The sequence below is a fragment of the Mustela erminea genome, chromosome 7, assembly GCF_009829155.1.
Source record: "Mustela erminea isolate mMusErm1 chromosome 7, mMusErm1.Pri, whole genome shotgun sequence".
Taxonomy (NCBI): domain Eukaryota; kingdom Metazoa; phylum Chordata; class Mammalia; order Carnivora; family Mustelidae; genus Mustela; species Mustela erminea.
In genome coordinates this window covers 18,837,634-18,863,186 of record NC_045620.1, presented here as the reverse complement: position 1 = coordinate 18,863,186, position 25,553 = coordinate 18,837,634, and the positions used below count along the sequence as shown (strand labels likewise).

General features: G+C 50.1%; 1 long non-coding RNA gene across 1 annotated transcript; it reads left to right on the top strand.

Moving 5' to 3' along the window:
- The first annotated feature begins 7,505 nt into the window (after positions 1 to 7,505).
- Positions 7,506 to 15,671, top strand: LOC116596522. The gene is made up of 3 exons (XR_004288157.1): positions 7,506 to 7,639; positions 13,398 to 13,587; positions 15,170 to 15,671. It is a non-coding gene; the product is annotated as an uncharacterized LOC116596522 (long non-coding RNA).
- Positions 15,672 to 25,553: the final 9,882 nt, after the last annotated feature.

Genomic DNA, 25,553 nt, shown 5'->3' with positions numbered 1-25,553 from the left:
AGACAGTGGCAGGGGGATCCTGAGTGTGTCCGGGCACCAGAAGGAGGTCAGACACAGGCTCACAACTAGATCCCTGCCTTCGCTGCCCCTCAAGCTCTTTTGAGTGTTCCTGGCTGCCTTTCCCCTCCACATCTCCCTCTGTGTCTTTCCCTACACCTAGTTCTCTCCCTCTTTCATCCCAGGGGAAGCAGCACCCAGTTTAATATATATATTATACAGCATTTAGTACATGCCCATCACCAAACATTGACCTGACTGCCATACCTGCACCACGAAGATGTCTTGGTGTTGCCACATAGAATTTTTCAGAAAACCTGAATGTCAAAAATCCCGATTTTTTAAAGATTTTATTTATTTTATGGGGGAGGGGGCACAACTAGGGAGAGCAGCAGGCAGAGGGAGAGGGGGAGCCAGGCTCCACACTGAGCAGAGAGCCAGACATGGGACTGGTTCCCAGGACCCTGGGATCAGGACCTGAGTCGAAGACAGACATTTAATGAACTGAGCCACCCAAGCGCCCCTGTAAAAATGCAGGTTTCTGCCTTCTTGTGAATAATAGAAAGCTAGAAGTTCTAAATGAGTAAACTTCTCCCATAGCAACAGCTTGCTAAAGCTGAAACACATCTGTCCCTTTGGGTGGGGATATTTTCCCCACGGTATTTTTTCCCAATTGGCCTGCTTCACTCATTTTGCTACCTGACCTCTGTATATGTTTGTGTTTAAGACTCTGTTCTACTCTTACCTCAAAAATTCCCATTATACAGAAAGGAAAAGAAAAACTGAGGCACCAAGAGCTTTACAAGTAGCCAAAGTCACCGGTGGGTAGCAGCCCCAGGGCTCCCTGGCAACTGCCCTTGCTCAGTTCTCAAGGGAGAAAAGGAAACCCCCACAAGTCCCCTTGTCCTCTACCTTCCACACCCTCTAGTGCCAAGCCTAGGGGCCAGGAGGAGCCCCAGAAGGACCCAGGATGACGCAGGTGGAAGACGGACTCAGGTGGGTGGGCACTTGGCCCTCACTACAAACAAGGCCTCCTCCCCTGCCCGTGGCTTGCGGGGGCGGACACACCATCAGGGCAGGTGAGGACAGCCCTTAGTGCTCTCCTGTCCTTACCTGCCCTCTCCGGGCCAGGCCTCCCAGGCTTGAATGAGTAGCACAGATTCTTCTACCCAAGATTTACTCCTGGTTCCACTCGTCAAGGGCAAGTCTGCTATGCCAGAGATGCGGACACACACGCACAGCCATAGGTGTATATACACACACAAAGACACAAGCACACGCACACATACACATATATACACAACACACATACACGCATGCACGCACAGATAGACACATACACACACAAAACTCTAGAAGGAAGGGAGGTGAGCAGTAAGAGAAAACGAGGGAAGGAAGGAGCTGGAACTTTTTAAATTACTCTATACTGAGTATTTGCTCTGGACCAGGCACGATGTTACTTGGTCCTCTCAACAGCCGTTCGAAGTGGGTATATTTTTATTTCCTCTTTTCAGAGGGGGAAGCAGAAGCTTGGGCAGATTAGACAAGGAGCCCCAGCCCTCGCAGCCAAGACACTTTGCACTGGAGCGGAGGTTGGAGCGGAGGTTGGAACGGCGGCCTCTGGTCGTGTATTTGTTCATAGCTGCAAAGTCTCTGGGAGGTCCCGACTTCATACTAGGTCTTAGGAATACGGAAGTGAGGAGCATGCCTGGAACCCACCCCCAGGGGGTCCCTGCTTGGAGATGGGGACAAATAATGATGCAAATATCGCACAAATGTAAATACCAAATACCCACAAGATGACAAATCTAATACATGCAATAAAATGAGAGCACTGAGCACCGTGTGTGGAGGGGCCCTCACTTAAACTTAGGGGCGAAAAAGAGCCTCCCTGTAGGAGTAACTAGACCCCAGTCTTGTCTCCCCTGAGCAGATTAAACTCCTCCTCCTCGCCTTTCTGGGACAGAACGCCTATGAATACAAACAGGAAGACGATTTCAGTAACGATCTTAGAGACCATCCTCCACCTGGCTTGGGAACCCAAGTGCTGGAGTCATGCTGTGTGGACAGCCTGCTAGCGTGGGTACTTTCTGGGGCCCCTTACACTGGAGAGCTCTGCAGCGAGCTGCGCAGGGTTTAGACCCGCGAGGACCGCCCTCCTTCACGGTTCCAGGGCTGTACAGGACTGGTGTTCAACAGCGACACCATGTGGTCAGGACCCAAATGAAATTCCAAGGAGCAGGTGGGACTTTGTGGTTCTCAAACCTGACATCTGGAAACAGAGCGTGCCCCCTTCTGACAGAACATGACACTAGGTGGTCCTTGGAAATCAGGGGAGTTCACACCCAAAATGTAAGGAGAGACTCAAGTGATTGATGGGGGGAAAAAATAAGGGAGCAGTGACTCTCTTGTTCTTCAAGCTGTTCATGTGGGCCCTACTAGCTTCAAGTGAGTTTCCAGAATGTTCTCTGGAGCGTCCCAAAGACAGTTTGCATCCTTTTTTACCTTGCAGAGGTGGAGCATCCACATAGCTAACCTGTTTCCCAGGAGAGCTGCTCACAGTCCTCAGCAGTACAAGAAAAACAAAATTGGTTTGGATGAGGTCAACCTGATTTGGAACCCCAGATCCAGCACTTGCTAGGTGATAACCATAGTCTCAGTCTCTACCAGAATCAATTTTCTTAAAAACGGTGTCTTCTTCATAGACTGTGGATGGTGTATTCGTTCCCTACGATTGTCATAACAAATAACCACGACCTGGGTGACTTAAAACAACAGGAATTTATTCTCTCACAGTTCTAGAGGTCAGGAGTCCAAAATCAAGGTGTTGGGAGGGCCATGTCCCTGTTCACAGCTCAAGGGAAGGGTCCTTCCTTGCCTTTTCCAGCGTCTGCTGGTTGCTGTCACTGCTTGACGATCTCTAGCTCAGAGCCACATCAGAGGATAAACAAGATGACATATGCAGAGAGCAAGACAGGTGGCACACAGTCAGTGAAGTTTATTTACATCTGGATCTGAGTTGCCTGTGCCTAGTGTTGGAGTCCCTTGTCTCATTCAGCAGCCAGACAACAGTTAGTTTAACAAATTATAAATACGTTCTTATCAGTTTCCTGCTTATTGTCCTCTGTGGCTCCCCAGTGCCCTTAAGAAAATGTCCATCTTTAGAAAAGGCTGAAAACCCTCCTCACCTGACCCAACCTGATCTTCTCCCGTTCTTCCACTTACCTCTGCCCCTTCCCTACCAAACCAGCCAACAGTCTGTGAAAATGACATGCACACTCACACTTTTAAATCATACCCTATTTTTTTTTCTGTCTCTAATCTCCACCCAACCCCCTTGTTCACCAGAGAAGCCTTTGTTCTCATTGCTCAGGACTCATCCTGCATCCTGTGTGCCCTGTGAGGCTGTCCCAGAGACCCCCGGACAGAGTTGGAGCTCTCCCACCACAGGTTCTGACGAAGCTCTGTGTAACACACTGCCCTGGTCTGCCTGTATTCCATTGTCCTCCCCACAGCCTCTGTGTCCTCTGCCAGACCCCTTGAGACTGGGGACTAATCTTTAGTCACTCCTATCCCCAATCCAGCCCAACACAGACCAAGGACCCTAATCACCCACTTACTGAAATGGACATCAGATTCTGAATGAGACTCTCAGATCCCCCAGGGGTGGACAAAGGAACCACGAAAATGCCCTCCGATGTCTGTGACATCACTTAGAACAGGGAAGAGAACCAGATCTGCATGACTCAGGATACCTGGGTCCTCCCTCCGGCACGCTCTGAGCCTCTTAATCTGCCAAAGCCCCCATAACCTCATGCGTCAAGGGGACACGTGCTGCTAGGCATGTTTAGAAGTATCATCTGTTTTGACCCTCCCAATGACGAAGGTACACAGGCACTTAATCTCTATTTTACAGAAGAGCAAACTGAGATCCAGAGAGGTTGGTCTACTTACCCCGCTTTACCATGGCTAGTAAACAACAGGGCCAGGATTCAGGCCCGGGTTCCCAAACCCAGACACTTGACTTATTCATTCATTGCTTCATTCAAAAAAAAAAAAAAAAAGAAGAAGAAGAGAAGAAGAAGAAGTCTTTAATGAGCACCTACTGTATACCAGGCCTACCTCAATGCTGGGGCTATAGCCGTGACCAAAAGGGCCAGTACCTCCACATTCACTACACTGACATTTCTCCTCTAGAACCAGTGGCACCCGTGAGAGGGGCGGCAGGCCTGCAGGGAGGCCAGCCCGCCCCAGGACACATACCAGCTTCTGAACAAGGACAGCAAGTCTCACCCACCAAGGCCAACCCAGAGGCGGCGCGGGAGGCTGTGGAGCACCACGTCCCACCTCCTCGGAAAGGGCAGGTGGGGAGTCATTCTGTACCCGTGGTTCGGCCGGACCAGGACAGAGACGGGGAGACAACCTGGAAATGGCAGGTCACAAATCTGTCCTCCTGCCACCTGGAGCCCCCCTCCCCGTCCCGTCCGCAGCCAAGCACAGCAGCAATCCCTCAAGTTCACGACGTGCCGCGTGCAGGTTGCAGACCTACCATCATCCGTAATGGGTTGTTGTTTTTATTTTCCATTTATAGGGAAGCCTGAGTTACTACCTGTGGTCACTGTGGCCATTAAACTGCTCTGGGGGCTGAGATTTACATATCAACCACGTGACCTGCAATGAGCACATGGGTGGGGGGAGACTTTTACAGTCTAATTAGAGCTAGTGATTGATACACAGGGCTGGCAAAGAACAGCCTCGTCAACCCCAAAAAGCCCCAAAGCCCCTAACCACGAAGCACTGGCAGGTGATAAGCACGGTGGATCCTGGGTCTGCCCAGGACGCTGGTGCGAGGGCCCAGCGTTAAGGAAAAGGGTTCAGAACAAATGGGCACACTCTGCCCTCCCCGGAGTGGCCCCTGAGGGCTGGGAAGAGGGTGAGGAGGAAGCAGGATGGGAGGACCTTCACTCCTCCACTCCTCGCCACCACTGTGTCCAATTAACGCCGCAATTAAGTCTATTACCTGCACAAAGGTTGCTGACAACCATTTAATAACATGCCACAGCCCCCACAGCTTTCATCCCAAGATCTCAAAACACGTTATAAATAATTAAATGCTATTATTTAGCCATTTGTGTCATCAACAAACTTTATAACCGTCCTTTTTTTTTTCTTTCCCTGCACACGGCTCAGCACCATGACCACAAAGAAGGAAACTAAGGCACAGAGAGAGGCCAGGTGAGCTGGCTGAGGCCACGCAGCCCCTCGCCATGGCTCTCAGTGCCTACGGACCACACTCCAGCCGGATCCCTCCTGCCAGGTGCGCTGATGTGTTTCCTGCTGGAGTCATCTTCATTCCCGCTGGGGCAGATGGAGGGGTCCCGCGGAACAAAGTGGCCACCTCCCATCCTGGCCTCTGCCTTGACCCCACCTTACCATTTGAACCCTCCATTTTGCACAAAGTCATAAAGTGTGCCTCCTTTCTCGTGTGGTTTACTAGAGGGACAGTTTTCAATCCTTATGAGCTAACTACGAGTTCACCCAGTGTGTATGGAGATGCTGCCTCTAGAAAGCTCTCATTGGCTATTTCCTGGGACTGACATGCACCAGGAGCTAAAATCACAGGAGTCCAGGACCCCTTATCTAAAGAAATCCTTCATCATTATATGCGGATGGGGCCGGAGAGCTCAACCTGGGACCCACTCGGGCCATGGACTGTGTGGAGCTGAGAGCATGAGCCTTAAGCGGGAAGCGTCCCTGCCCTGCCAGGTCCCAGGCACTGGCTCCAGTTCAGAGTCATCAGGGCTCCCGTGGTGGACCTCACACGGACCTCCGCCTGGACACAGGTATCATGGATCAGCATCATGCTCGTCGCTGGCCGGTCTCCTCCATCAGGTGGAGCTCCACATCTCAGGCTCTTTCCTACTGTGTCTTAATACTCAGCACAATGAATGCTCCGTGGTAAATATGATTATCCTCATTGCACAGATATGGAAACAGGCTCCTGATTTACCCAAAATCACGTAGAGCCCATGCCTTAATCATGATGAGACGCAGGTGTTTCAGCCCCGAGTTTCATGTTCTTGTCACCGTCCCTCAGATAATCCACCATCCAGTCCATCTGGCCAATGGTCAGAGTCGCCATCTGATGAACCCAAACTCCCAAACTCACTTCTCCCCCGGGACCTGTGGGAGATCAAGGCCACATCCGAGGTACAGAGCGAAAAGGATAATGGGCAGATACCCATCCCCGACATCCCAACTGGGATCTGTGGAGGGGAAGGAGAAGGAGAATCCTCATTATCATAATTGTCAAGACCAATAAAATTAACGAGATCGTGCCAGATTTCTTCAGCTGTATACGCACGTAAGTGAAATCAGAGCACCTCTTAGCCAATCATCCTGTCTGTAAAGATGAAGCAACTGTGTCTCGTCTGTGATCTGTGCCCCATTTTCATTCACCCCATGTTTATTGGGTCCCCAGGCTGTGCCAAGCCCTGTGCTGGATGGCAGGATGACACGCATGACTGAGACAGTCCCCACCAGTGGGAATTTCCCAGTCTGGAGAAGCCACGGTGTGCAGCAACCAGGAGGAGGGTGCTGGGACAGGTGGAGGCAGGCAGGGAAATCATGCAAGTCGGGGGCAGACTGGTCATGACTGCAAAGAGGATGAAGCTGACCGCCAGCTCTGAGGCAGAATAAAGGGGACAGCAAGGGTTTCGATGTGTCTTTCCCTCCACAGGGTCTGGAGAGACCATCATTAAAATCTTGTATAAGGACAGCAGTCCTCAGGGGTGGGAGGCAAACTGGGCTACTAGATCTCATGCGCCTACTGTTCTGGCTTCATGCCTCTGCTCTCTGCCAGAATGGGCATATTAGGCTCTTCTAGGAATCCCCATGATGATGGTCTCTCTGGGTCCCATTATGGGAACACATTATTGGGTACCCCCATCAAACCAGAGGACATTCCTCACTTAAGGCAAAATCCAATAGCATCCTGTCTGGAGTCTTGGGGACTGGGGTCCCTGTCATCCCGAGACTGAATTTCGTTTGTCAGCAGAGCAGTGGAGACAGTCACTTGGCTCCTTCAAGGAGGAAAAGCCCCCATGGCTGTGCCTTTGTTAATCAGCCAGACACCAGTTTGCAGCAGACTGTTGGCCATCATCGTTCAGATGCGGGGTTAATTGCCAGGATTAGAGAATCTAACAGGTAATTTTATTACAGGAATGTACTGGTGTAAGACAAAAGAGCAGAGACACTGAGGACTGTCATCCCTGCTGGCTGTGAGCTGGGACTTGAGAGAGACAGTAAGTCCCCAGATAAGTAAATCGTTTGGCCATAATTAAGGGTGTCGATAGTGGGTCGGATCCTGTGCTGGGACTCCAGAAGCAGATGATGCCAGCACACTCCCTCTCCATGAGGAGCTTCCATCAAGTGAGAATGCAGCCAAGTTAGCCGATCGTCATAGCAACGGTCACGAAAAGTAGAGTGAGCCAGGAACTATGGGGGCCCAACAGTGGACTGTATGTTCCATTCACGAAATCTAAAGGCTTCAGAGAGGAGGTGATCCTTAAGATGGGCTTTGAAGGACAAGCTGAAAATCATCAAATAAATGAGAAGAGAACCTTGAGAGACACAGCATCAGGTAATGTTGTCACTTACGGGCTGTGTGGTCAGAGTTTGTGGGATTATAGACTAGGCCAGCTCTACCTTGGGGGTAGAGACAGATGGCCCTAATCTCTCCATTCCTCAGTTTCCCCATCATCAAAACACCATTATGCTGATTATTAGATTAGACAATCTAAGGCAAAGCACTGGACATGGTGCCTGGCAACCGGTGTCCAAGACATGTCAGCCATTATCTAGTATGGTCCTGGCACAAAAACAGACACATAGATCAATGGAAAGAATAGAAAACCCAGAAATGGTCCCTCAACTCTATGGTCAACTAATCTTCCACAAAGCAGGAAAGAATGTCCAATGGAAAAAAGAGTCTCTTCAACAAATGGTGTTGGGAAAACTGGACAGTGACATGCAGAAGAATGAAACTGGACCACTTTCTAATACCTTACACAAAAATAAATTCATAAAAGGGGCACCTGGGTAGCTCAGTGTGTTAAGCGTCTGACTTGTGATTTCAGCTCAGGTCATGATCTCATGGGTTGTAGAACTGAGCTCCACATTGGAGTCTGCACTTGGCAGGAAGTCTGCTTCAGATTCTCTCCCTCTGCCCCTCCCCACCACTCACTCTCATTCTCTCTCCCTCTCAAATAAATAAATTCTGAAAAAGTAAATAAATTAAACAAATTCAAAATGGATAAAAGGCTTAAATGTGATACAGGAAATCATCAAAATCCTAAAGGAGAACACAGGAAGAAACCTCTTTGACCTCAGCCATAGAAACTTCTCACCTGACATGTCTCCAAAGGCAAAGGAAACAAAAGCAAAAATGAACTCCTGGGACTCCATCAAGATGAAAAGCTTTTGCAGAGTAAAGGAAACAATCAACAAAACTAAAAGGCAGCCTACAAAATGGGAGACGATATTTGCCAATGACATAGCTGATAAAGGGTTAGTATCTAAAATCTATAAAGAACTTAACAAATTTGGCACCCACAAAACAAATAATCCAGTTAAGAAATGGCCAGAAGACCTGAATAGACATTTTTCCAAGGAAGATATCCAGATGCCGACAGACACATGAAAAGATGCTCAACATCACTCATCATCAGGGAAATGCCAATCAAAGCCATGATGAGGTACCACCTCACACCTGTCAGAATGCCTAAAATCAATAACGCAGGAAACAACAGATTTGGGCAAGGATGCGGAGAAAGGGAAACCCTCCGTGCACTGTTGGTGGGAAGGCAAACTAGTGCAGCCACTCTGGAAAATGGTGTGGAGGCTTCCCAAAATGTTAAAAATGGAACTACCCTATGACCCAGCAATGACAGGACTAGTTATTTACCCAAAGGAGACAAATTTACAGGTTTGAAGGGGCACGTGCACCCCAATGTTTATAGCAGCATTGTCAATAATAGCCAAACAACGGAAAGATGGAAAGAGCCCAAATGTCCATATGTGTATACGTAGACATGCACGCACAGTGGAATATTACTCAGCCACCAAAAAGCATGAAGTCTTGCCATTTGCAATGACATAGATGGAGCTACAGTTTATTATGTTAAGAGAAATAAGTCAGAGGAAGACAAATTGCACATGATTCTACCCATGTGTGGAATTTAAGAACCAAAACATGGGAAGGGGGTGGAAAAAAGAGAAGAAAACAAACCATAAGAGACTCTTAACTACAGAGAACGAACTGAGGGGCAGTGGAGGGAGCTGGCTCAGGGGATGGGCTAGAAGGGTGATGGGTATTAAGGAGGGCACTTGCAGTGATGAGCACTGGGTGTTGTATGGAACTGATGAATCACTAAATTCTACTCCTGAAACCAACATTACACTGTATGTTAACAAAAACTTAAATAAAAATTTGAAGGGAAAAAAATATCAGCCATTATCATGGATGGAAAGAAAGGTGTGAAGGCTTAGAAAGAAAGGTGAGGCTTAGAGATTTGATACAAAATGAAGGGTAGGAACCACCCAGTTTAAGATGTTGATATTTACCCCAAATTCAATGGTTATAAACCAAACTGTTTCTGACCTGGTCTGAGGCTTGCTGGATCAGATCCGAGACCATTGGCCTGGACACAGGGACACCAGAGATGAGCCATTGGCCTTGGGGTTTGTAAACAAAAATGGAGAGAAAGGGAGGGATTCTGAAGATATTAGGAGGAAGCACCAACTGGTTTTGGTGACTGATGATCAGTTCTGTGTATCAACTCAACCAGGCTACAATCCCCAGTTGTTTAATCGTACCCTGATCTAGAAGTTTCTGTGAAAGTATGTTGCTGATGTGATTAAAGTCCATAATCAGTTGACTTTAAATATGGGAGATTATCTTGTATAACTTGGGTGGGCCTCATTCAACCAGGTGAAGGGTCTGGAAAGCAGAGCTAAGATATCCCCGAAGAAGATATTCCGCCTGTGGACAGCAGCTCCAGCCCGTGCCCAAGCCCCAGCCTGCCCTATAGTTTTCACGCTTGCCAAGCCAGCTGCACCATCACATCAGCCAGTTCCTTACAATAAATCTTAATACCTATTTCCTATCAGTTTGGTTCCTCTGGTTGAACCCTGGCTAATACACTAACAGATTAAAAGTCAGGGTAAAAGAAACCACATCAGTCCTAAAGATTCTTCTGAAATCCTCGGACATACGGTTCCTGCCTCATCCTGTGCCAAAGTCCATAAAAATCTCCCTTTTATGCGTCTGCCTTTTCTGGTCAAGGCAACATTCCTGCCTCGGTTGGCAAGTCTATAGAGCAGATCACGGAAGCTCGGCCTTATCAACTCTGACATATGGATCACGCTCCTGGGTTGGGTTTTTTTTGGTTTTGTTTTGTTCTTCATCTATATAGTTTTATACGGTTTCTTTTATGTTAGGCTGACTCTTTGATCTCCCCAGGAAAAACTTCTCCCCCCCGGAGTTCCTTTTAATCTACAAAAATCACTGACCACAGCTGTGGACCGGGAAAGGTTCTGCAGAGACATGGGCTCAGCCGGGTGAGCAAGGGCAGACCCAGATAACCGGGAACAACAGTGTGCTTCTCTGGGGCCTGGAAATAGGTTTTTGGAGCTCTCTGCAGTCCTCCTAACCCCTGTGTTCAGGAATGTGTGGCTGGCTGACACTGGGAAGGGGGTGCATAGAGTCTCTGCTCCCTGTGCCAGGCTTGGCTTGGATACCCACCATGGTAACCCCCAGCTATGGTCTGTTCAGTATATATACCCTGTTCCACAAGGCTCAGAGAGGGTCTCAGGTTGGCTTTCCCAGAAACAGACCCTAAGACAAAGGATCCTTTCATTCTGATACAATTTCAAATGTAAAGTTTCAATAGTGGTCTAAGAAGCTCCTGTCTGTCCTTTCTCCCCAGACTCACCGAAGCTGGAGACAGGATTCACGCACCTTTATCATTATGCATTTCAGGGTTCATGTCCTAAGCACTGGGACGTTCTTGCATATATAATCATAGTATGACAATTAAAAACACAAAACTTAACGTCGTTTCAATGCTATTACTTGTGCAGTCCATATTCAGATTTTGTCAGTCATCCCAATGCTATCTTTTATGAGCCAATTCTTCTTCCCAGCTCAAGATCCCATCCAGGATTATGCACGTCATTTTTTTAAAAGATTTTATTTATTTATTTGACAGAGAGAAACACAGTGAGAGAGGAAACACAAGCAGGGGGAGTGGGAGAGGGAGAAGCAGGCTTCCCACCCAGCAGAGAGCCCAATGTGGGGTTCAATCCGAGAACCCTGAGATCATGACCTGAGCCAAAGGCAAACATTTAACGACTAAGCCTTTCAGGCGCCCCATATGCAGAGCATTTAATCACTCTGACTCTTGAGTCTCTTTTAAGTGGAAACATCTTCTTAATCTCTGTCTTTTTTGACCTTGACATTTTTGAAGAGTATTGGCCAGGCATTTTTGTAGAATGTCTATCCATTTTGGTTTGTCTGAGACAAAGATGGTTGAAAGCACTCCCAGGTAGTGAGAAATAGCACCGAGAAGCACCAAGGTCAGCACGGGTGCTCGTTGAAGCCACGACCCCTGCACACTAAGTCTGGCTCAATCCCCAGGGAATCTCTGCAAACAGGGTCACACCTCAGAGTTGTCCTAATTGGGGGACAAGCTGCAGAACACAGACCACCCCACCCCAGCCCATAGCCTGTAGTCACATTAAGCTCAAGCTCTCTGTGCATGCAGGCTAAGGCAGTCTCTACAGCCGGAGGGCATACCACTGGCTACTGGCTGGTGAGTGCAAAAACAGGAAAGGGATCTGGGGGAATACAGCAAGCACACTGACAGTGTTTCTGGAAAGAGTTTGACTTATCCAGAATCATAGAGCTGATGAGGAACAGAGATGAAATTTCTGCAAGCTCTATGCCATTGACCCAGGCTCCATCATCTCTCTGGAGAACCACAACAAACCAGAAGACAATATAACAGGCATCACTGCTTAGCCGGAGACATAAGAGATGAAAAATTATTTAAAGCAGGGTCATATTGTCTCTCCACTTGGGGTTGTATGCGGTTGGTTTTTACTTTCTTACTTTTGTCTGTTATTTTAAAATGCTGTACAGTAAGTTTATCTTTGAGTCATGATCAATAAGAGAAATTACCAAGGTGCAGAACACTCTTGTATCCAAGGGGTAGATGGGGCAACCCAGGGTGGGTGGGGTGCTGGGAAGCCCTGCGTCTGAGAGCTTGGGCTCTGGTGCTGGACTACGGGGTCAAGGCCTGGCTCTGCCAGTTGCCAATTCAGTCGCCTCTCAAAATATCTGCTCAACCTTTGTAGGATGAGTAATGGTACTAGCCCAGGAGGTTGGTTGAGAATTTGATGAGATGCGGTTTCTACAACTCTTTACACAGTGCCCAACGTATGGTGTGTCCTCCATAGATGTTAACTCTTTCTGTGAACATCTTTGACTGAGCCCTGGCATGTGGCGGGTCTGCCCTGCTCTCCTTGGATTCTCCTTTGCCCCTTCCCCCACTGCCCCTTCTCAACCGCTGTCCAGCAGGGACCTGCCTGACACACACTGGCTGCCCACAAGGGTTCCAGATGGGGGCTGGCAAGAACAGGGAGAATATCCAACCATGGGTCAGGGAAGACAAAATTGGGGTCAGGGGGTAGAACCCACAAGAAGGAGCTCTAAGGCATGGAGATGCATGCCCATCAGACCCAAGATGCCGCCTCTTGCTCCATCTTCACTCTCTTGATGAGACATGTGAGGTCAGGTGAAGAAGCACAGACCCATGCCCATCCTTCTTTCTGGTGTCCCTCCCTTCCTTTTTGCTCTCAGTGCTCGTCATTGTCTTAGGACTAAAGGAGAAATTCTATATAGGGCTTCAAGGCTTGCCACATGCTGGCCCTTGACTTGCTTTTCGAAGCCATCTGCCATCACCTCCACCTGGGGTCACCACCACCATTCTCCTATGGACTGTTCCCCCCACACCTCCTGCCTTTTCCCAAGCAGGCAAGGCAGTTTCCACCTCCCTCAATACCTTTGCACAAAGTTTCCCCTTCCCTTTAGAAACTTCCCTGCTGAGGAACTTTCCCCCTTCCCATCAGAAACTTCCCCCAGCAGATTCTAAGATGGCTCCCTGTGACCCTGCCTTCTGATCTTTGCCCTTTGGAACTCTTCCCTTTGAATATGGACTGGACCTAGTAATTTGCTGCTCCTGGGAAATGTGAGGGGATGTCACTTCTGAGATCAGGTTACAAAAAGCCCTCTCTGTCTTGTTCCCCCTTTCTTGCTTTCTTGTTCTGGGAGAAGCCAGCTTCCATGCTGTGCCGAAGGAACTGAAGGAAGCGTCTGGCCAACAGCCAGTGTAGACCTCCAGTCTAACAGCCCATGAGGAGTGAATCCCACCAACATTTACATGAGTGAACTTGGAGAGGTGCCTTCCTGCCGGCTGAGCCTTCAGATGAAACCCAAGAACCAACCGACACCTTGATTGCATCTCAAAGGTGAGAGACCCTGAACCAGAAAACTCGGGTAATCCATGCTCTGACTTCTGACCCACCGAAACTGTGAGATAATGAATGTGTAGTTTGAAGACACAAAGTTTGGGCCAACTTGTTACGCAGCAATAACGTACTAACATATACACTTTCAACTTGCTGCAGTCATAGTCATTCAGGTGTTACATGTCCGGGGAGGTCTTCTGTGGCTTCCTGTCTTTGACCTTGGCTGGGTCAAGCAGCCCTCCTGAGTGGCACCATAGTTTCCACCATCAGAGCCTCAAATACATTACACTATAGTTTTCTGGCAATTTGTCAGCCCTTCCCTCTGGAATATGAGTCCTTTGGAGCCACGAATGGCATCTCATTTATCTCTGTCACCCCTAAAACAAGCCTGATGCCTGACTCACTAGTAATGATATTATCTAACATTTATTGAGCACTTACTATATGCCAGAATCATTTTGCTTTTCAAACTTAATCTCATCGAAGCCTCCAACTAAGCATCACTAAGTCCATTTTACTGATGAAAAAAAAAGATGAAGTTCAGAGAGGTTGCCCAAAGGCTAATGTGTGGCAGAGCTAGAAACCGAACCCAAGCCATGTGGCTCTAGAGTTCTGGCTCTCTGGAGTAGGTGCTTGTTGACTGACTGCCCAGCTAAAGACCTGCTGTGTGACCATAGGATTGACAACAGACCCAGTAGGGCTGACCATTCATGTATCTGCCACACAGAGGAGTGAGAGCCCCACGAAGTTACAGAGATCATTAAGGAATAGCAAAGTCAAGACTGAGAACAGCTGGGTTTGGATTTCCTGGAAAGCCTGGGCCAGAGGCCAAGACCAAATCCAGGGAGCAAAGTTGAGTGGTTGTTAGGTCAACACGCCCATGGTGAACTGCCCAAGGGTCAGTGTCCATGAGCCAAGCAAGGACACAGCAGAGGCCGGGGTTGGGGGAGAACCATCGGAGAGACCGGAACCTCTGAAAGCTCGTGAACGCTTACCCACTCAATCAATTTCACTGGTGTCAATTAATTTCACTGGTGTTTATTAAGTATCTACTGTGTGTCAGGTACTGTCTAGTTGCGGGGGGGTGGGGGGAGTGGATACAGCAATAAATGCATCAGACAAAAATCCTTGTCCTTGTGGCGCATATGCTCTAGTGGGTATGGAGAGACAGGCAAACAATTAAAACAAATATGTATGTTATAAAGTAGAAGGTTTGAAGGCTATGCAAAAGTAAAACAAGAAAAGTGGGAGGTGGAGTAAGAAGGGAGATGCAGATGCATTCGGTGGAAAGGTTGTCTCTTGTGGAAAATGTAAAGACCCTGGACCATGAGGGTTAGTGTTGGGATTCCCTCTGTGAGAAGGGGGAGGGGGAGTTTCTTAATTTGTTCTGACATTAGCTCGGCATGCCGAGGGCATGTGTGAGGGCGGGAGACCCTATCTTTAGTATCAGGATTTAGTGGATCAAACTCAATGAATACTCATCTGGGCTGTTCCAGCAGGAAACAGATTTCCAAGCCATGTGGTGAACTCTGGTGGGATATGGGCACACGATCATAAAAATCCAAAGAGGTCTTCTCTGCAGGTACGAAGACCAGGTGGGCAGAAAGCCGAGAGTTCCACCTCACTCAATCAGCTGGACACAAGCCAACAGCTGGGTCTATGTGGGACGAGAGGTCCACACGCCAGCTCCAATCCCATCAGGCAGTAGGTGTGCTGGTCAGAGGAGCAGAAGCAGAAGCAAAAATGTGAAAATAGACTGAGGAAGGAGTGTCCAGGGCTCCCCGTGGCCCCGCTGGCTGCTCACCACTGACACAAGTGCCTCCGGCCTCCCATGGAGGTTCAGAGGGGACCTCAGGCAGCTGCTGCTCTGATCAGGATGGATACGCAAGTTTAGGGTGAGTCTGCCCCATGCTTTGCCCTCCTGCTCTTGAATTCCAACCACATTCTATGACAAGGACCCTCCAGGGCTGCCATCATAACTTCATCTGGTGGCTGGGTTGCAAGCCTAGCCTGAATCCCTTCAACCATCAGTGGGTTCGGCCCACTGACCTCCACCTTGAGCTCCCACGTACAGCACCAGAGACGCCCACAGGAGGCCACGCTGGTCTCAGAAGTATGTGGTCGCTTTTCCTTCTGCTGTCCCTTTCTCGTCTCCAGCAGCATCCTGGGTTGGATTTTGAACCCCTTGGAAGAGCAAGGCACTGTGACACCACAGACCTCAGAGCATCTCAACAAAAGTCCTACCCCATCCATTATACAGATGCAACCAGCGCTCGGAGACAGCAGGCAAAGCAGTAAAGGACAGTCTCCCCTGGGTTCCCGCCCAGGCTCCTCCACGAGCCCCCAGGCCACGCTCTTTATCTGTCACCAGGTTTCCATCCCACACACCCCCGAGGTTTGCCGGCAGGCTCCCACTGAGACTCGCTGGAGCCCTCAGCACAGGCCCCAGGAACAGCAAGTAGAAGCTAGCTGGGGCGAGGAACAGAAGCGGCCTCCTCTGTCGCCGTCCTGAAAACTTTCACTCCTTGCTTTGAGAAACTGCAGGAAGGACCTGGGGAAAGTTGGAATCCCCAGGTCCCACTCCCCCCGCCCCCATCCTGAGCCCTCCATAGCTTCAAGCAGGAAGGGGCTCAGTGGCAAGAATCAGGGCAGCACACCACCAGGAGCATTTGTTCAAGAATTAAAAGACGGCCCGTATGGCCCAGCTCTTAAACCTCCCGTGGGTGAGCCGGGTTAACGGTGGGGCCTCGTGTGATCAGCCATTAATCTCTACGTGTAATGCAAGATCTGTACAACTTACTTCAGCCCTAATCTCCCATGAGTTACAGCCTCTTCTGTGATTCATAAAACAAATCAATCACACCTCCCAGGCTCTCATCTATTTATTACTGCTTTTTAAATGCTCGGAGAGAGAGAGAACCTGGAGGGTGTTATTCATGCCTTCCCCAGCTCAGCCAACCTCAGAGTGCGGCAGGAAGACAGACTCTATACCCCGCCTTGGGGCACAGGCCAAGGTTAGCTGAATCCTGAGGCTTCCAAGGAGCTGGTGTGGTTGCATCCTTAGCATCTGGAAGAAGACTCCCTGTCACGCCCCAGAGAGGGCTAGGAGCACAGACCCGACGGGGTGGGTGGCAGGCCTGGTCACCACCAACTTTGGTCCGGAAGGCTTGTCACTAGGGCAGATTTAAAGAACAGCCACGAACGCTTTGACGCTCCCCCCACCAAGAGGCAGAGGCTTGTTCCTGCTCCTTGCATCTGGGTGGGCTTGTGACTCAGTCGACATGGTAGGGCAGACATAACGCCGAGTGACTTCCAAGGCTTGCCACAAAAGACCATGCGGTTTCCATTTTTTTCTCCAGAGCACTGTGCTGCCGTGTCAGGGAACGTGCCACAGGAGAACGTGCGGTCCCCGCCAAGTCTAGCGTCCAGACTTCCCCCACCAAAGCCCCAGATGCGTGAACCAAGCCGATCGTGCCATTGGCCACCCCCGCCCCTACTATTCTACTCACCTCCAGCCTTTGAGTCTTTCCAGCCGAGGTCTCAGACATGGGGACACAGCATCAAACCATCCTCACTGTGCCTTCTCAGAAGCCCCCAGCCCACGGTGTCCCTGGGTACAACGACACAGCTGTTCTCTAGAGCACTGAGTTCAGAGCAGAGTGTGATGCAGCCATAGGAACTGTCCCCAGGGGCATCGCCAGAGCTGAACAGAAGGGACATGCTCAGGATGTGCCCATGCTCTGCCGGTCACTTTGCAGATTTGGCTATTTGCATCGGTCTTTACCAAGAGCCGAACCAGTGGTTGCTATGGTCTCCACTTTGCAGAAGAGGAAACGATGGCTCTGAAGGGCAAGGCCATGCCGCAAAGCCAGGACCCCCCAGGGAAATCCATACCAGCTCCCATCCTGGCCACCTGCCTGCACTGACTGCTGACCAGCGTCTCCTGGGTTCCCTGAGCACGTTGGCTCTTTCGGCCGACATTCCCAGCACTTGAGCATCTAAATAATCTGTTAACATTGGCCGCTGGTGATGGGTTTGGTGGGATCATGAGGGCCATAGCTTCTTGACCACAAGTTCAGGAGCTCAACAAGGGCAAACCCTCCACTACAGCTCCCAAACTTAGGGCTTCAGGGCCAGGCTGGCAGTGGGAAGGGCAGAGATGGTAAGGCTCCCTCTGCCAGTCCCGACCACAGGAGATTTGCAGAGGGAGGAGAAAGAAGATTGTGGGGGTAGGGCGGCAACCCCAGGGCAGACAGGACCCCGTCCTTGGCCCCTCGAGCTCTGGCAATCACAGCACCCGCTTCTCCTTCCTGGAACATGGGCTGGCAGACCCAGGCTGGTGGACTTCTTTTCCTAGTCTTTCCATAAGGAAGTTGCTCAAACACAAGTCTTTGCAAAACCTTCTTGACCCTAGGGAGTACCATCCCTGAAGCAGAGGCCCTGGGCAGGAGCTCTGGGTAGGGGACAGCTTGACTGCTCAATGTCCATTCGAAGCGGAATGTGCATGGCCAGGCATGAGCGTGGGAAGCTGAGATGAAGACAGTGCTAACTCCAGCCATCAGCTGAATCTCTCTGCCCAGTGCCGATGGCCACCCCGGATCGCACAGGCCACCCACCGTCCTCTGGCCAGAGGACCCTTCAAAAATCAATGAGCCAGAGCACATCCTGCCTCCACACCCTGTCCCCTGATTCAGACCCTCTGATAGCATTTTCCCACGCTGAGGAGGGATATCCAAATTCCTTCCCTTCGTCCAGCAGAGACTCAAGCTTGAGCGTGGTCTGAGCCACGTGCAGGACACCACCCCTAGAGTTTCCAATTCTCTGGATCAACAATGGGGGTCAAGAACACACATTCCTTTCAAGTTCCCAAGTGGCACAGGTTCTGCCCATCCGGGGGCCACACGTTGAGAACCTCTGGCCTACAGGATCCAGTCTATTTTGTCTTGGGCTCGCCTCTTCTTGATGGAATTTGCTCACCGTGCCCAAGCCACAGAGACCCCCATGGGGATCAATAAGCCCTCCAGAGGATTTCTCATCTTAAGAGCCTGCCGGCTCAGTGTTCCTCCACCTGGTCTACTCTCCCCAGTCCTAGAACTCTCCTCACCCTCCGGGGTTCCGGTGAGAACCGCCTCCCGCTCAGTGTACCCTGCCTCGGGATACACTCACCCTGGCCCTTCCTGTCATGGCTTCTCATCCATCTGCCTCTCAACACCACTCAACATGCAGGGGAAACGTAGGGTTCCGCTGATTTGTTGGGCTCTCTCTGTGCCCACGTGTGAGAGTTTTCTGTCTCCGCCTTTCGGTGGTTGGCTCCTTCCAGCCAGACCCTGTCTGAATCACTACCGTCACCCAGCAGCACACGGCTCAGTATCTGTCACATAGCACATGCTCAGAACTGTGCCTTAAAGAGGTGCATGGCCTTGGGGCACCTGGGTGACTCAGTGGGTTAAAGCCTCTGCCTTTGGCTCAGGTCATGATCCCAGGGTCCTGGGATCGAGCCCCGCATCAGGCTCTCTGCTCAGCAGGGAGCCTGCTTCCCCCTCCCTCTCTCTCCCTGCCTCTCTGCTTATTTGTGATCTCTGTTTGTCAAATAAACAAATAAAATCTTTAAAGAGGTGCATGGCATTATGTCATTCTCCTGACCACCCTCTTAGAAAGGGAGTATTAAGCCCATTTTACAGATGAGGAAACACAGAGGTGCGAAGAGGTGTAGTCACGCATGCAAGGTCAAATGGCCAAATATCGAACCCAAGTCTGTGGCCTCCAAAAATCTTAGCGGACACTCTGCATATCCTGCTAGGAAAAATGAGGAGCAAGGCTGGGGGAGGCGGTGGGGGAACTGGTCTCAGTGTGAGATGTTGGAGAGCAGGAATGGGCAGGCAGCAGGAGGCAGGTTGAGGAGACAGGCAGGAGGGTTGGCTGGCAGAGGCTGGGGCACTGGGGGGGCAGGGGCGGTTAAAATGCTAACTTTAGGCGTGAAGGCATTTCCAACCCCTACCTCCATCAGACTCTCCTTCCCTGGCCTCGCATTGGTCTGGGCAGTAGGTGGAGCAGACCGTGGACACTGGGAAGGGACAAGGTTCAGAGCAAAGGCCCCTACAGGGCACGAGGTGGGGAGGAGCAGAGCAGAGTCGGGCTGGGAATGGGGACATGGAGAACATCACCACGGTCTAAACTGTTTCCAAAAGCAAAGGGTTCCACAGGCAAAGGTCTTCAACTCTGGGGCGTGGATCTCACAGCCTGCTGTGTGAGGACTGCCCTGGGCTTGCTGCAGAGGGCGGTGCTCCCGGGGCCAGGCTCCCCTGGGGACTACAGGCTGGCCTCCCGCCCGGAGCACTGTGCTGGCTGGTGGGGGGGGAGGGGGTTCATCTCCTGGAGAGTCTGGAAGGAGGCACCCTCCCACCTGAGACTCCTGTTGTGCAGGGGTGGGGAGGGGAGGAGGTGTGTTTCCAGCCTCCAGCTCCCCTGTCTGAGCAGCAGCACACCTCTGGGCAGGAAAGGCAGACACAGAGCCCAGACTATGAGCTTCAGAGAAAAAGAGCCCCCCCAAATAAAGGTGGCTGGTCAGAGGCAGAGGTGATAGATGCACAGGTCATTCCCAGGGCCCCTTGAGAAGATAGATGCCCCCCCCCCCCGAAGGCCATGCACCTCTCATTAGCAGCACAGAGATCTCTTTCTCCTTCTCTAGACCAATTTGGAAGTCAGGCCTGCTAATAAGGGCCAGGGAGTTCTGGGCTAAAGGCAAAGAAGAGATGTAAAAAGATGCGGCTCATCCCTTGTGTGTGTGCATGTGTGTGCATATGTGTGCATGTACACCCAAGTGTCCATTCACAAGTCAGGAGGAGGAAGAGGAAGTAGAGAGTCGAGGATGGGATGACAATTGCACCCAGTTAAGATCTGAGCAGACTCCGACGGTGGCCAACAAGGAGCAAAGCCAGTCCAAATCTACCATGAACCAGTCCTCCAATATTTACTGAACATGATCCCTAGGCCAGGCATTGTCCAGGGCACTCAAGACACGGCAGGAAATGGCACACACACACACGAGGTCTGGACTCTACGAAGCTCATGGTGCAGCAGGCAGCCCCTGTCACAGGTGCATGTGGGTGCAACCATGGGACGGTGAGCGGTGGTAATGTACCCTAGAGGACTCCTCCAGCCCGCGGCATCAGGGTGGCCTCCGGAGGAAGCCCGATTAGAGGAGACAGTGGAAGGAGAAGCAGAAAGTGACCAGGACAGTGGCAGGGACACAGGACAAGGGACCCAAGTCTTTCTGATGGAGAACAGAGAGCAAGGAAGAACAGGAGGTGGCTTTAGATGAAGCCAAGACAAATTAGAAAGGATCGCAAAGAAATAAAAGTAGTAATTATTACTCTCGAGCACACACGCAAACTAGTTCAACAAAATGTTGCCTTAATTATATCTACCTTAATGAACAGATAAAAACAGTTTGTAATTAGTTCTGTAATTGGTTATGTGAAAAGAGATGCTTCTCTGAGTTCCAAAGCACGTTGTCTTGAGGACGATTTATGAGAAGACACTTCCCCGAGTACAAAAGCATGTTGTCAAAAAAAAAAAAAAAAAAAAGCATGTTGTCCTAAAGAGCTATCCTGTTCTGGCATCTTGTGGACAGCTTATCCACGTGGGCTCTTCAAAAGCAGACTTCACCCTCGTCATTCCTAGAGAGGGAAAAATAAAGTTAAAAAGAGCTTTTCTGGTCGATGTGAATGACTCCATGTGGAGCAGAGGGACACAGAACGGGGCTCAGCTCTCACTCTGTGCCTCGTAAGGACTCCCTGGTTTGTTTTGTTTTGTTTTGTTTTGTTTTGTTTCACCATAAGTGGAAATGCTTACTCTTGAGGGCAAAGAATGCTTCTGGGAGCCTTGATTCCCCTACAACTGTATTTAAAAGTGTGTGCCTTTTTGGGGTATCCATTTTCCTGAAGAGAGGAACCACAACTTTCCAAAAACCAAAGCAACACTGCTCTTTCTTTTTTTTTTTTAATGTGCGTGTGTGTGTGTGTGTGTGTGTGTGTGTTTAAGATTTTATTTATTTGACAGAGAGCGCAAGACAGGGAACACAAGCAGGGGGAGAAGAAGAAGCAAGCTTCCTGCAGAGCAGGGAGGCTGACACTGGGCTTGATCCCAGGACCCTGGGATCATGACCTGAGCCGAAGGCAAATGCTTAACAACTGAGCCACCCAGGCACCCAGAAACACTGTTCTTAAGAAGGTGATCGACATTTGCAGAACAATTTTTTTTTTAGGTTTTTATTTATTTATTTGATAGAGATTACAAGTAGTCAGAGAAGCAGGCAGAGAGAGAGGAGGAAGGAGGTTCCCCACTGAGCAGAGAGCCCGATGTGGGGCTCGATCCCAGTACCCTGAGATCATGACCTGAGCCGAACGCAGAGGCTTACCCCACTGAGCCACCCAAGTGCCCCTGCAGAACAATTCTTAAGAAGCACTGGGGCTCACAGGCTGGGGCTCCCTGGACACTGAGATGGGAAGCCAGACGCTGAGACGGGAACCAGACCCAGAACAGAGTTCACAGCCTGCCCCTGAGGTGTGCCCTGTCCCTGGCACAGTCTCCCAGCAAGGGCTTATTGCTCCCATTTGCTCCATTAGGATTCAGGCTTGCCAAGACTGCTGGCTGACTCCGGTCTTCTCCAAGAATAAGAAAGAGCCCCTCCCCAGCCGTGCCCACAGGCATTCTTCCTCGCAGTCTGCCTACCCTACCAAGGAGAGCTATGACACTACCGCTCTTGCCCCAGAGGACCTACTGTCCCCAGATAGGATCCCTAGATAGCTTCAGTATCACACCGGGACAACCAATGACTTTGAAATCTACAGATAGGTCTTCGTCTTCAAGGACCCCACGTATCCCCTCAAAATGGACCTGCTGAGACCTCAGAAGCCCTATCTGAACAGAGATCCTCTGCCTTCCTTCAAAGTGCCTTGTCCTGCGCTGCCCAGAACCAGCCGCCTATGTCCTTGAAAATGTGGCTGGTCAAAATTAAGATGTGCTGAATTTTTTTTTAAAGTATATTACCTCATTAAAAATTTTATATTGGGGCGCCTGGGTGGCTCAGTGGGTTAAAGCCTCTGCCTTCGGCTCGGGTCATGATCCCAGGGTCCTGGGGTCGAGGCCCCACATAGGGCTCTCTGCTCAGCGGGGAGCCTGCTTCCCTTCCTCTCTCTCTGCCTACTTGTGATCTCTGTCTGTCAAATAAATAAATAAATAAATAAATAAATTTTATATTGATCACAAGTTAAAATGATAACATATTTGGCTAATAGGGCTAAATAAGGTGTATTACTAAAATGCATTTCATCGGTTTCTTTTTTTTAATACAGATACTAGAAAATCTTTAATCACACAAGTAGCTCACCTTAGATTTCCATTGTATACTCAGGCCTGGCTTATTCTGCTATGTACCAACGTATCTCCCAAGACCCAGGCCAGCTCTATGTGACCACATCAGAGCCCAGCAGACCAGACCACCTGGCTTAAAAACACTGGTTTTTAACATTGGATCTAAAACAGTTCATACCAGTCCCTGTGGGCTGGTCAGATTCACAAGCCTGAGCTGGCTGCTGCCTGTCTCCAGCTCCAGACCAACTATGAACCCCTAGAAATCTTGCAGTCTTGTGCCCAACTGATGAAGAGACAGCCTGCACCCAACAATGGGCGTCTGACACTGCAGCTGATCCCTTAGAGCAAGGGTCACTCAGGAACGGTGATCAATTTCTGCATTTGCCCAGGAATGAGGGATGTCCTGGCAGGGGGACTTGTAGTTCTAAAAACAGGACAGTCCCAGGCAAACCATAGTGATTTGGTCACACCTGGACCTAGCCCGTGAGACTGGATTCTCCAGCACCGCAGTGCAGGATGACCTTCCCACCCAACAGCCAAGCTCTGAGATGTGTAAGATTGACTGGAGGCCATCGGTGACTCAGTTGGTTAAGCCTCCGACTTCTGCTCAGGTCATGATCTCAGGGTCCTGGGATCGAGTCCCACACTGGGTTCCGTGCTCAGTAGGGCGTCTGCTTGTCCTTTCTTATCTCCCTCTGTCCCGGCTCATGCTTGCGCATGTATGCTTGCTCTCTCTCAAATAAATAAAAATCTTTTAAAAAGGGGGAGGGGGTTGGGGGAAAAGGGTGAGCAGGGCAGGCCAGGTTTCCCCGCCCCAGACTCTTTTGAACCAAGTGAAAACCCAAGTTCTCAAGCTACGCCCACTGTGGAGGAGAAACGTGGGTAGCCATTGGCTATGCTTTGGGATTAAACTCCTCCTCCAAGTCCTCCTCCCAGCAGGGGAGCTATCCCATGTGTTTGATCAGCAGGCTTCTCAGCACTCCTTCAGGGCAGGGAGAGGGGCCTTGGGGTGGAGATCGGCCTGGCTCCGCGCCTGCGCCACAGGCCCATCTGGGAGGCAGGGGATCTGCCCCCGCCTCTCCCTCAGCTGGGTCGTCAGTCACAGGCTGTGCCTCCACAGGGCACATGGTGGGTGGGTTGCCTGGGCTGAGGCCAAAGAAGGGGCTTTCTGTCTCGAGTTCTGCTCAAGATCAGACATTGCTGGCGTCATGATCATCGATCTTTCGTAGTCTCCTTTCAACACATACCAGTGTCTTCCACACGAAGTCATTCAGGAAGGGGCAGGGAGAGGACAGAAACTCACATGCTTCTCTGCTTCCCTGTGGATTTGGAGACCAGTGAAGCTGATATGATATCTAGGCAAGGAGAACAAGCTGACTTTCATTCATCCATTCGAGCATTCACAGCGTGCCTCGCATGTGCCGGGCATTGGGGCAGCGCTGGAAATCCAACAATGAACAAAGCCCCTGCACCCATGATGCTTTGTCTAGCAGGGGAAACAGATGATAAAGGAATCATGACCAAAAAAACTTCAGATGTGACGAGAGTTATGGAAAGAGAAGATCTGAGCATTATGAGAACATATATCCAAGATCCAACCCAGTCCGGGCAATCATGGAGGACTTTTCTGTGGAGGTGACCTTTGTGTCAGGACCTAAAAAGGAGCAGAGTTCATTTATACTTAACTTGAAGGTGTGGCATATAGTGAGGTCTGGAGTGAGGTCTGGAGTGGTCTCCACAAGAACCCACTGGGTTTGAATTACCTCTTGGCTGACTCAGTTCTCAGAGAAGGGACAGACTGTCCCCAGTCACAACCGCTTTTAGGACCTGGGATGGGGGTCTTTGTGGGAGGAAAGAGGAGCCCAGGCATGGATGAATAGGAAGTAACCTCAGGAAAGAGCACAAAACTCAGGTTAAGACTTTGCGTTCCAGAGTCCAACCAACTTGGATTTGAAGTTCAGGGTCACCATTCACTATTCTTACATCACATCTCTGAGTCTGTTTCCTCATCTGTAAAATGGAGGTTAAATGGATCCTCTTTCATAAAGTCGAGAGAATTTTCAAAGACTGTACATGGGGAGAGCTTAGTGGGATGAACACAGTAAGTACTAGATAAAAAGTGAAATTTCCTGCTTTCAATTATTAAGGCTGCAGTGAAGAAAAAAAAAAAAGGTACAACGTGCTGTGGGAACTGACTGCCTCCTATCATTTATCTTACAGTAACAATTATTTAAAAGAAACTCAAACTGGCAAAACGCCACATGGTGTCTCCAGGAAGAAATATTGGAGCTGAGCCTGGAAGGGTGGATATTTGACTTGCAGAGATCAAGGCGAGGTTTGTAGGCAGACGGAGACGAAGAAAGGCATGAAGACCAGAACGGGTGGGGCTCCCGGGCAGGAGCAGGCCAGGAGCGAGGGAGGGGAGAAGGCAGGCCAGCGTGGGAGGACCTGCAAGTCCTCGCTAAGAAGTTTTGGCTTCCTCCTCCAAGTGATGGCCAGGCCGTTGAAGATTCTGGAGAGCTCAGTGATTTGGTGGGTTTGGGTTTGGGTAAGCAGAATAGAAGTTGCCTGAGAAAGAGCAACACCAGGCA